Source organism: Sturnira hondurensis, unplaced genomic scaffold, assembly GCF_014824575.4.
Source record: "Sturnira hondurensis isolate 20B ecotype Veracruz unplaced genomic scaffold, ASM1482457v3 Scaffold0001120, whole genome shotgun sequence".
In the NCBI taxonomy this organism is placed as follows: Eukaryota; Metazoa; Chordata; class Mammalia; order Chiroptera; family Phyllostomidae; genus Sturnira; species Sturnira hondurensis.
The window spans coordinates 3,143,791-3,156,769 of NW_028073751.1; positions in this window are offsets into that span (position 1 = coordinate 3,143,791).

Below are 12,979 nucleotides of genomic sequence, written 5' to 3' on the forward strand. Positions count from 1 at the left end.
TAAATAAATAAAATCTTTTAAAAAAAGATTTAAATAAAGCCATTCTGTTGTAAATGCTCCAGGTACTTATGACAAAGAGAAAGTTAGGATTCCTGGAAGGAGAGGGAGCTGAAACCCCAGAAGTCATCAAGAAAACAGCGAAATTCAGAAGAAGGTCAAGTTCTGTTAAGTCGCATCGTGACCACAGCTTGCACCTCCGCACGTCCGCCTTCAGCCCATACTCTGTTTCCCTGACTCTGCCCTTTAGTGACCGTGAGATTCCATGAATCGCCAATCCTTAGAGAAATAGAACATTAGTGCAAATCCATCATCACATCTTGGCTTTTTTATATTATAGCTTCTGAACAAAAAACCTACTCATACATTGACTTTGTTCGTTTATTCATGAAACAAATATTTAAGTGTCTCCCAGTTGCTAAGTAATGTTCTCGCAGTCCTCATGCCCCTTACAGTCTGGCATAGGTGCTGGATTCTTTTCACAGACTTACTGAAAACTGGGGTTACAAAGAAATCTTTTCCTTTATTTTAGTGGCTCCATCACACTTGTTTCTCTTCTATTCCTAGAACACACCAAGCCTTTTCTTTCCTCCAGGCTTCATACACACTGGCTCTCTTGCAACATTCTTACCTGCACTCTGCCCAATCACCTGTAACTAAACCTGTGGGGGTCAGCTTCAGAGGCCTTTTCTTTTCATTTCTTTTATTTTCTTTCCTTTTCTTTTTCCTCTCTTCCTCCCTCCCTCCCTCCTTCCCTTCCTTCCTTCTTTCCCTTCTTTCTGAAAGATTTTATTTATTTACTTTTAGAGAGAGGGGAAGGGAGAGAGAAAGAGAGGGAGAGAAACATTGATCAGTTGCCACTTCTACACATTCCTACTGGGGATGAAACCAGCAACCCAGGCCCGTGCCCTGACTGGGTGTCCAACCAGTGACCTCGAACTTCGCAGGACGATGAGTGCAATGAGCCAACTGAGCCACACCAGTCAGGGGCAGGGCTCAGTGGTCTGTCTTTTCTTGAAAAGGTCTTTAACTGACTCCTCAATTTAAAGTAGTTCCCCTGATATCCTTTCCCAGAACACCTTGCACTTTTTCTTCATGGCATTTATCAGTTTTTAATAGTATATTTATTTGTCTGATCATTTTTCAACTTCACTTTGAAAAAAGTCATTCATACAGTAACCACATACTAAATGAAAACAGTATATACCATACACCAGAAAAAGCAAATGGGCCCCTGCGCCTCCCCTCCTGGTTCTCAGTTCTTCTTCTTACAGGCAAATGCTATTATGACTTATAATCTATAGGTGTTCTATATAGTTTTCTTTATTCATTTTTTAGAGAGAGTGGAGGGAGGGAGAAAGAGAGGGAGAGAAACATCAACTGGTTGCCTCTTGCATGCTCCCACCTGGGAACCTGGCCCCTCAACCCAGGCATGTGCCCTGACCAGGAATCAAACGGACAATCCTTTGGTTCACAGGCTGGCACTCAGTCCGTTGGACCACACCAGCCAGGGCCATGTCATTATTTTTTAAGTGGTTATCTCATCCACTAGACTGAGGGTGGGTACTGCATCTATTTGTTCATTGCATTGTTCCTGGTACTTGTTACATAATCAGCACTTTTTAAGGGTTGGTGGGATGAGTGAACAGATGTTAAAAGAACAGAAAGATTGAGTCAATATCTAAATTCTGTCTCTCGTACATCTTCCTTGCCCCTGCTCAGCGCTGAGCACACAATAAACTGTTCTGGTGCTCCTGTGCTCTCCTAACTCCTGGCTTATACCTCTGTGAGAGCAATCTCTCACACGGTACAGAAATTGTAGTTCACCTGTCTGTCTGTCTGTCTCTCCCAGGAGACTGTGAGCTCCTTGCTGGCAAAGACCATGTTTTGCTCTTCCAGAAAGCTTTGCTAAGCATCCCGGAAGTCGGTGAACACTTTCTGACTGGCTGCTTATCTAATCTGACTCATCAGAATGTTGGCTCCTTTGCAATTCTGTTCTCAAACTCTGCCAGTCTGCAGCCTTTGGGACAGTTCAGAGTTGTTATTTTTCCATTTAGGATTAATGTTTTCTTCAAAATCTCTAATTTAGAGAGATGCACTTCACTTAGATCATCATTTCTTCTAGGACTCAGGTTCCTTATCTATAACATGAGGATAGTTATGCCAAAACTCCAGGGTTGATAATTGAACAAGGTCTTTCTTAAAACCAACGAGCACATCCAGGCAGTCATTCATTTCCCCCACCCCCTGCAGCAAAAAGAGGAGCCTCTGTGCCTGTTTTGCTAAAAAGAAGAGGTCTCCGCTTGGAAAGTAGGATCAGGCAGAAACCTTAATTCCAACCCCAGTTCAAACATTATTGAGACAATGATGTGAAAATCACTAAAAAAGGGGGAAATTGCCCTCTTTATACAACACAATGACTTGAAGTATAATGCTTGTACATCAAAGAAGCTGCTGAGTGTTGCATGCTCAAAACAAACAGGATCCTAGAAAGTCCCTCAAGGTCACATGCAGTCTGGTCCCTGCCCGCCTCTTCTGTCTCATCTTGCAACACTCCTCCCTACCTTCTAGGCTCCAGACACTGTGAACTCCCTTTGTTCCTCCTGCACCCTTTTGATGCATGTGCTCTTTCATCCGTCTGTCACTCTCTCATCCTATAGTTCTAAAGCAAGAATGTCTTCCCAGGAACACCTCTCTTGCCCTCCCGAACCAGATTTCATCACTGTGCTATAGGCCACCCCAGAACGTCCTTTCTTCCCCTTTCATAGAACTCATTACAGATGTGAGTTCCCAAAGGGCTTCCTTCAACTGACTATTTACTTGGCAATTATTGCCAGAATTTCTACGATGTACCAGGCATTTTTCTGAAGGCTGGAGATACAGCTGTAGGCAAGATCAGCCACAGACCCTCTTATGACACTTACAATCTTGTGAGAGAGACGGACAATAAGCAAATATAGGGACCTCTGCCTTGTTCATTGCTACATTTATAGAATCGGACCTTGAACCTAACACATAGCAGATACTCAATAAATGCTTGTTGAGGCGAAGGAAAGTGAAGTGAGGGAGTATGGCAACCAGCCTCAGTGAAGGCCAGTGTCAGAGCCAATACAACTAACTAGTACGGGATCACTGTACCCAGAAGGTCTGCCCAGCTTATACGAGGGACCAAAATGGGTCGGAGACTACTCTCTTCTGTTGATCTCCAAAACTGTGGGTCAGGGGAAGGGAAGAAGTGGCTTATCTTCATTCCTGTCCATCCCATGCCTGTGTTGGCATGTAAAATTGGGGACACAGGAATGAGTGCAAGCCCCAGATTTGCCAAGTGATCTTATCTCCTCCTGTGCCTTCCTGTGCCAATGGCAGGCTAGCCAGTTGCTAAACTCATTTCCTCTTTGTCATGGGTACTCACCTACACTGCATTTTCCCACTTCCCTTGCAGGCGGTATGACCACTTGATAAACTTCTGTCAGTGGGATGTGGATGCCAATGATAGACTCTCCCACACACAATCTTTCAAGTACTTTCCCCATCACAGTGACCGCAGCAGCCGTATATTAAAGATGGCAGGGGCACGGGCTGGAAGGTCACAGATCCCAGAACTGCTCCTTGAGGAAGAGCCTCCCATTTGTTAGGAGCACCCATTTTGGACTTAACCTGAGCAGGAATTCAGCTACCACGCTAGGTCACCGAGGCCGGGAGTTTACCTGTTAGAGCAGCCACCATGATCACAACTGTACAGCTCCTTACTCTCTCCCGGGCAGCGACGCCCCTCCGACCCAGAGCCCACTCCGGGCTTCAGACATGGCTCTACAGCTGTGCACTGGACATCCCTACTGACATGGTGGTCACCACTGCAGACTTAATGTGACCTAAGCCAGGTTTGCTCTCGTCATCCTCCACCAGCCTCTCCTTTTCTGGCAGGGCCTGTCTCAGTGGACGGCACTGCTTTGCCCCAGGCATACAAGCCTAAAATTCAGTGTCGCCTTTGATGCCTTTTCCTTGTCCTCCACATACCTCCTGCATTCCTGGTGAATTCACATACTTCTTCTTTTCCCCGCTGCTACTACCATCACACAACTTAGATTCCATAAAGGCTACCCACTAGCTGGTCTCCGCACTCTACCGTAGCTACCCACCAGCCCATCCCCACAGGACAGTCTGAGTCATCCACCCAAAGTAGATCCCATCATGCCGCCCACTACCCACACTCACTTTAAAACCCTCACGGGCTTCCCCTCACCATGAGAATCTGGCCCAGACTCCTTAGCACAATATAAAGACCCCACACTCTTTGCAGGCTCTTTACTGCTTCTGCAACCCAGCTGTCTCCACTCCTATCACACCAAACTCATTTCACTTCCTCATTCACACCATCCCCACTCTCTGCTCTGACTATTCTTTCTGCCCAGAGACTTTAAACCCTACCCCGCCCCCCGTCCTTAGACCACATCTGCTCTTCCTTTTGGCCTTAGCTTGAATTTAACTTTCCCACAGAAATGGACTTCCTGACCCCCGAAGCAGGCTCAGTCCCTGCCACCTCCTACTGCCCAAGATAACTCTCTTGACTCTTGATTGTTGTGACTTAATTGTCTCTCTTTATAGTTATAGTGCAAGCTCCTAGAGGGCAGAGTCGGGCCCTGTTAAGCCCCGTGTTCTTAGCCTCTAAAGCAGGGTGTCAAACTCATTTTCACCGGGGGCCACATCAGCCTCGCAGTTGCCTTCAAAGGTCTGAATGTAACTTTAGGACTGTGTAAATGTAACTACTCCTTAACAGTTAAGTGAGAGTTCGGCCCTGCCGCCGGGTAGAAACAAGGTGCTGGGCCAGATAAAACAAGGTGGAGGGCCAGGTTCGGCCCACGAGCCTTGTGTTTTCCACTTGTGTTCTAGAATAAAGTAGGAATCACCGTACATCTGTTCAATGAATGCATGTGAGCAGTGAACTAGTTGCAATACGGCATCTCTCAGCAGCCTCTTAGGAATATCAGTTCCTTTCACGATAGCAAACAGTTCACTCTTAGAGTTTCTCTGCCCTCTGAGTCAGGACGGTTTGCCCCCCGATTATTAATGAGGAAACAGCCCCAAGGCAACAGGTGATCTGCCCCAGAGAGGCAACAAGATGAGACAGTCACACGGCTCTGGCTATGACCATACTACCTCCCCCTCCCCCTCCTGTTTTTCTTGTTTCCAAGCACCAGGCGGAAATGTAATGTCATGACACATTGGGGGATTTCTTTCTTCCCCTGCATTTTTCTGATGTGACTCCAGCCTGGAGGGTTGGGGGAACACAAGCCAGGGGAAGAGGGAGGCGGGTGTTGGGGAGGTTAGCCCTGGCATTCCTCAGCAGCCTCCGTTTGCATAGCTCCGAGAAAGAAGAAAGAAATCAGCAAGACTTGGCAGACACACTGGGCATTCAGCTCCTGTTCTGGCAGCTGCAGAGGCAGGGCCCAAACACACACCCTGCCAAGGCCAGAGAGGCAGGCTTTCTTTCGCAGTCCAGGCTGCCAAGATGAGGTAGAGGAGGTCAGGGCCTCTGCCTGAGATGGAGGAACCACAGAAAGGGTCCCCTTCTTTCTGCCCAGCCGGGCAGCCAGTTGGCCACGAGCCATTCGGTGTGTGTATGTGTGTGTGTGGCGTGGGGGTAGGGGCATTGTATCAGGGCCTCAGTGCAAACCCTTCCAGGTTGAAGGGCTGGTGTGGGCATCAGATATCCCAGGGGGCTAGCTCAGTGTCTAAGCCCACCCTGGAGATTGTGGAGGGGCAGACCGTGGACAGATGTCTTTACCCAGCTGCTGGGGCCACTGTCATCACATTCTAGAGCACGCAGTGAGCTGCAGAGTGTGCCTTGAGAAAGAGCATGAGGCCCCACTCACCATGGAAACAGGCTTTTTAGGAAAAGGTCACATATTTGATGTGGCTGTCATCTGGACACCTTAAATGCAGCATTGTTCTTGTTTTCCTGAGGACACCCGCCATCAGAGATGGCCTGAGACAATGGGGTGACAGCTGACCTGTTTGCGCAGCTGTAGGCCCCTGTCATAATTTTCCTTTCTCAATAAAGCCTGGTGCTGTACCCACTTACACAACCTGACCCCATCTTGTACCCATGGGGACAATCCTGTGAGCCAAGCCCTGAGTCTGGCAAGGACCTGGCTGTGCCAAGAATCCAGAAGAGGAGGCGCCAACAAGACCCATGAGGATAATCTAGAAGTCAGAGCTTATTAATAGTGATCATGTATTGAGTCCTTACTTCATGCCAGGCATTGTTATAAAGGCCTTACTCGCACTATTAGCCTCACAAAACTCCTAATAAGAAAACTGAGGCTTTGAGAGGTTAAATAACTTACCCGTGTTTATCATACAACAGAAAATGGCATGGGCAAGGTTTGAACCCAGCTTGTCTGATCCAAAGCTAAAACTCTTAACCTCCGCTCTATTTTCACTCATTCATTTAATCGTGCATTCAGTCATTTGTTCAATTGTCCATTCATTCACATATGCTTCAAACACTGAGTGAGAGCCTTTGATGTGCTAGGAGCCACATGGCAGCACAGGTGTACAGAGCTGCAGAAGGACACACTCCGTGATCCAAGAGATCACAGTGGGAGAAACAGATGAGCAAACAAAGACGATATGGAGTGGAATGAAAGCCACGACAGGGGAACACCAGAGCTGCTATGGGAAGAGGACCAATTTTCCCCGCGTTGTCCCAGGCCCAGTGCTGTGGAAGCACAGAGGAGGAGTGACTAACCCAACCGAGACTGGGGGTGGGTGACAAACTTTCTCCAGAAGGAGTCCCAGCACACACCTGGAAGAGGATGTCTGTACTTTCAGGGTTAAACTTGGGTCCGATTTCTCAGGCCTGGAGTCTCAGGATCTGGAGTTGAATCCACTGGGAAGAAGGTAACATTTACTCCCAAATGGACCTGGTCAGGCCCTCCTTACCAAGCACAGGGCACCCAATCCACTCAGTACCACCAAAGCATAGACAGAAGGTAGGCCTTCCTAGAGAGCCATGGGTGTGTCATGGTTTACATAGCCAGCCTTATGTAAACACGGGTGGTGTGAAGGAAGAACAAGCTGGTAGTTTCTTCCTTGTTTCATGTTCCCATTGAAAACCTGCCTGCTGTCAAAAGCTGGGGGGCAGCCGAAATAAAACTAGTCCCTCATTCTAGGGAAACCAACCCGATGACTTCTACATTAAGCAAGGAAATAAGGGTTGGGGAAAAGGGTGACTTAATTCCTCCTGTCTGTCTGGTTGCTACACCCACATCATATGTCTTTGGAGATGCCTCCCACACAGGCTATGATCCACTAACTACAGCACTTCGGCCCTGAAAGGAGCCCTTTTCCTTGGATGCCCTGTTGCTTAGTAATGGCCAAGATGCTGGGAGGGAAGTAGGGAGGGAGGGAGGGATGTCCTCTGAAGAGCAAGAGGGCAGCTGGCTTCCTTTACAGCTGTGTGGGTGGCAGTGAGCTAAGAGGCTCCTGTTCTCTTCTCCATCAATCAAGGAGGCAATCAAGAAAAATGTGCAGTTTTGAAAGTTCAAAGAGAAAATCCAAACCACAGTAACCTCCAAATTATATTGATTTGGTGGTGGCCTGACACTGCGGAAATCAATCTCGGAACAGACCAATTCTAACTTCCTCCTCTTGCTCTTGGAGGGACAGACACTGCCTGCTGCCCTCTTCCCTGGAGGCCTGACATGGGCACCACAGCAAGAAGGAAAACACAGAGCCTTCTCCTTTTCGGAGAATGGTGGCCAAGATAGGAGCTCACAGTCAGTGGGCAGCCTGGGCCCATGGGAAAAGGACCAGCATCAAGCCAAATTGCATTACTTAGTAATAGGCTTGTGCAAGGTACTTCACTCTTCTGTGTTTCAGGGCCCACCCCCATTAAACCGGGGTACTAACACTCCCTCCCTCCCTCCCTGGGGCACCATGAGAATTAAATAAGATTCTGTAAGAGAAGTACTACTTCTTACAGCTGTGAAACACCATTTACAATGAATGTCAGGTGTCTTTATTTCTTTTTCTGTTTTGGGGTCCTTCTTATTTAGAGGTTTTTTGCTTTTATTTTTTTCTTCCTCCTTGCATTCCCCTTCCTCCCATTCCCCTCTTTTTACTGCCCTCCTTCACCCTATATAGGTGTAATATGAGCACAAAAGAATTATTGATTTCCGAGGCCTTTCTGAATCTCTTATTCTTTCCTAACTAGATGAACAGAACCATCATTTACCCAGTTTCTCACTAAAATCCAAGAAATCATCCTTGATTTTTCTTTTCCCCATAATACCTGCATTCGGTCCAACAGCGTGTCATATAGATGATTCCTCTAAGACGTATCCTGAGTCTGACCATTTCTCAGCACCTCCTCTGCTACCACCCTAATCCCGGCCATTGTCATGTCTTGCCTGGATGACTGGCTTTGCTTCTACTTTTTTTTATAAAGATTTTATTTATTTACTTTTAAAGAGAAGGGAAGGGAAGGAGAAAGAGAGGAAGAGAAATGTCCATGTGTGGTTGCCTCTCACACTCCCCCTCCCAGGGACCTGGCCTGCAACCCAGGCATGTGCCCCACCTGGGAATTGAACCAGCAACCCCTTAGTTGGCAGGCCCGCCCTCAATCCACTGAGCTACACCAGCCAGGGCTGCTTCTTCCACTTTTATCCTCTAGAGCCCCTTCTCTATATAGCAGTCATATTTTTTAAAAGATTTTATTTATTTACTTTTAGAGAGAGGGGGAGGGAAGGAGAAAGAAAGGGAGAGAAACATCAGTGTGTGGTTGCCTCTCATGCACCCGCACTGCGAGGGACCTGGCCTGCAACCCAGTCATGGGCCCTGACCAGGAGTCAAACCTGCGACCCTTTGGTTCCCAGGCCAGTACTCAATCCACTGAGCCACACCGGCCAGGGCAGCAGTCATATTTTTATTTTTAAGACGTTAATCAAGTTATATCTTTTCCTTGCTCAAAACACCTCACTGCCTTCCAAATTGTGACCTCCAAGGCCTTGTGTGATCTGTCGTCGTCTCCCTCTTCAACCTCCAGTGGCTGTGCTGCAGCTCAGGGGTCCTTTTCTGTCTCTCCTGCATGCTAAGCTTATTTGTGTCTCAGGCCTTCACATGCCTGATCAGTCGTATCCCAGTTCAGAGGCCACCTCCTCAGAGAGACCTTCCCTGAGCTGCCTGTGGAAATGAGTTCTGTCTCCCTGACTCTCTATCACAGCATTCTTCTGCGCGAGTGCCACTTACTTCTGAAATCTTCCTGTTTCTTTATTTGCATATGTATTGCAAGAAACGTTCCAGTTTTGTCCCTATTCTCCAACAAGACTAGCACATGGCACATTATAAGTGCCCAATTTTTCTTTGAATGAATAAGTGTATACTCTGCCTCCAAAATGATTTATTTTCTTACTCTACCTGCACTTCACCAAAATGAGCCGCTCCTTCAGAGCATGGATCTCATTTGGAAGATGACAGAAATGCCGCCACAAATATTCGCTGAATGATTGAAGCTAAAATGAATTACACCAACAAAGAATGCCAGCCTCGTAAGGCTGGGCTATTCCCAGGAGTATTAGCATTCTCAAACAGGAAGCTTGAATTTCAGGCATTGTTGACAAAGAGAAGAATTTCGGGCCAGCCTGAGTTGAAGTGATATATTTGGACATAGCTGCTGTTCCATAGCTTCTCAAATACACAAGTATTTGTTACGACCCTTTGGGACTCCTTTGAAACCAGAGTTGACATTAAAATGTAAAACAGCAATTGAAAAACATTGTTTGTTTCTAAGGGAAGAATCTTGGATGGGGAATCAGAGGGCGGGGCTTCAATCCGGGAGGTACCACTGATTACCGGCTCCTCAGACGGGTTGCTGAGGACAACCAGCATTTACTGGGCATCTATTGTGTGCCCGGCCCTGAGATAGGCCCTTCACTCACACATATTATTTTTGCAACTCGTCCAGGTGGCTTTTTTTGACATTTTATTTTTTTATTATTATTTTAATCCTCGCCAGAGCACATGCTCAATGATTTTAGAGAGATGGAAAGGGAGGGAGAATGTGAGGACGAGAAACATCAACCGGCTGCCTTCAGACTCACCAGACCAGGACAGAACCCGCAACCTATGCATGTGACCTGACCAGAAATCGAACTCATGGCCTTCCAGTTTGTGGGAAGATGCCCAGTTGAGCCACACGGGCCAGGGCCCAAGTGGATATTTTTATTATCTGTATTTTATACACAGGGAGATGGGTTCAGGAAGGTCAGGCATTGCACATGAGGGCACTCACTAATACACAGTGCAGGCTGGACTCGGACCCAGGTTTTAGTCAGCTTGCACTCCGTTTCCCTCCCCTGCGTCCTGAAACAGCACCACGGGCCGGCTGTGCGTCTACTAACTGGGGGCAGGAGAAGAAACTCTTGGGCTCTAAGGAATTGCTCTTTAAGATCCCTTTCATAAGATTTCTTTACTATACCTTTTCTGAATTTGGGAAGGGGAGACAATAAGTCTGGCACTGATAATTAACTCATTTGGGAATGGAGCTTGGCGGTTAGAGTAAAGGTTCGCAGGTAGGCTTCCTGAGTTCACATCCTGCCTTCACCACTCACCTTCAGCATCTACAACATGGGTAGAATCAGAGCACCTACCCCCTGGGTTGTGATGAGGGGTCTGAGATGATGCCTGTAAAGTGTGTGGCCCAGTGGGACATGCTTAGTGAGCTGGCCAATTTTGAGAAGTGGCTGCAGGTTCAGAGGCTTCCTGAGTCAGTGTGGCAGCCAAGTCGATGCCCAGGGGAGATGCCAAGGAGTGCTCCCATCAACAGCAGGGGCAGGAGGAGAGAGTAGCTGAAAGGCAGGAAACTCAGAGCCCACAGGAAACATTAGCAAGAGAAACAAATTATGTTCAGAAAAGCCCAGCCCGTGTGAGGGCTGGAGGCTTGAAGCTTGGAAGCAGGAAAGGGAGCCCCAAGAAAGTAACTCAGTGCTCTACAGTTCTTTTTGACATCTGTACTATTTTCTCTGATTACCAAAGAAGTGCATTGGTACTTTACAGAGCTTTATACAATACACATAGCAAAAGAGCCTCCTATCCAAGTTTTTAAAAATACGTTTACTCGTGTTTAAAAGAGATACAAAAATACACAGGTCACACTCAATGTGTTTTCTCAAAGAGAACACACCGGTTGGCCAGCCCCCAGACTGTGCGCCAGCACCTATGTTGTGGAACGTAATGTTACCAGGACATCTAAGTCTCCCTATCTTCTCCCTCCAGTCATTACCAGTCCTGACAGGAATCCCCTCCTGATTTCTTTCCCCTGAGATTAGTTTTATCTGTTGTTAATTTTATCTTATTTATTGATTGATTTTAGAGAGAGAAAGAAAGGGATGCAGAGAGAGAAACATCAGTTTGTTGTTCCACTTATTTACGCATTCATTGGTTGATTCTTGTATGTGACCTGACTGGGGATTGATGTGCAACCTTGGTGCATCAGGACGATGCTCTCACCAACTGAGCTACCCAGCCAGGACCTGCCTGCTGTTAAATTTTCAATAAATAGAATGGTACAGAATGTACCCTTTTGTGTCTGGCTTCTCTCACTCAGCATTATGCTGTGAGATTCACCCATGCTGCTCTTTAGTATTTCATTACATAGTTGCATACAATTTATTCATTTGTTTCATCCTCAAACACCAGTGGGTATTTGGGTAGTTCCCAGTTTTCAGTTATTGTGAATGATCCTGATATCACTCTTGTGCAGATCTTTTGGTGAACACATGCACTCATCTCTCTTGTGTATATCCCTAGGAACAGAATTGCTGGGGTATAGCATCCATACAATATTCAGCTGTGGTAGTCACTGCTGCCCAAAGTCTTAAAGGGATACTTGATGGACATACAAGAGCTCTGTGTGAGCTCCAAGAGAAACTTCAGTGTCAAAGCTCTCTGAGAGAAGAGGATGAGGAGGGGACAGTCCAGTTGCACTTGCCCAATGGCCTCCCAATAGGTCTCTCTGTCTCCCAACCACACAAGACACCATGGCCACCTGACTTGCCCCAAATTCCACTTTCATCTTCTCACTCCCATCTACCTGCCCCAACAAGGCAGGGCCCTTCTTTAAACCCAGCTACACTCCCAGGGCAGCACTGGATCACATACCTGTTCACTTGCTGGTCTTGGAGTGGGTTTTAGTCATTTCTTATAGTCATTCATCCACATAACAAATATTTAGTGTCTACCACTCAATTGCATTGTATTAGAATCTGGGATTACAGAAATGTACACCTACCCTATGGAGCCAGCGCCCTAGTAGAAAAAGAAAGATAATAAATAAATAACATGTTGGTGGTAATATGGGCTATAGAGAAAAATAAATCAACATAAGGAGAATAAGAGTAGGGTGGGGGGAAGACTACCTACGCTCCCGTGTAACTGAGTGGTCAGGGAAGGGCTGTAGGGCGGGAGGATCTGGATGGTGGTTTAAACAACCCCTCTGGCTGTCTTGTCAATGGGCTGCATGGGAGCAAGGTGAAGGCAAGGGGGCAGGAGGCCCTTGCAGGAGTCCAGATAAGAGTCAGACTAAGGTGATGGCAGTGGTAGTGACAGGAAGTGGCTGCATTGGCATATATACCAGGACTGATGACACTTGCTGGTGGACTGGCTGTCGAGCACCAGGAGAGCACCAGGAGGGGCATCGAAGTTGTCTTGTTTCCACCAAGCTCAATGTCTGCCTTCACACACAGCTGAGGGTCAAGCCCTGAGTCAACAATCTGTGACTGAATGGGAAGGTGTCTTTCCAGGTCACAACCAGCCAAGCCTCCTGTGTGAAAAGTCTCACAAGCAGTGTGATGTAACTAGACCAAGCATCGGAGTCAGACTACCTGTTTCAGCCGTCACTAACCAACTCCAACTGCGTGTCCTTGGGCAAGTTACATAACCTCCCCGGGCCTCAGGTTCCCCTTTTGCAAAATGGGACAAG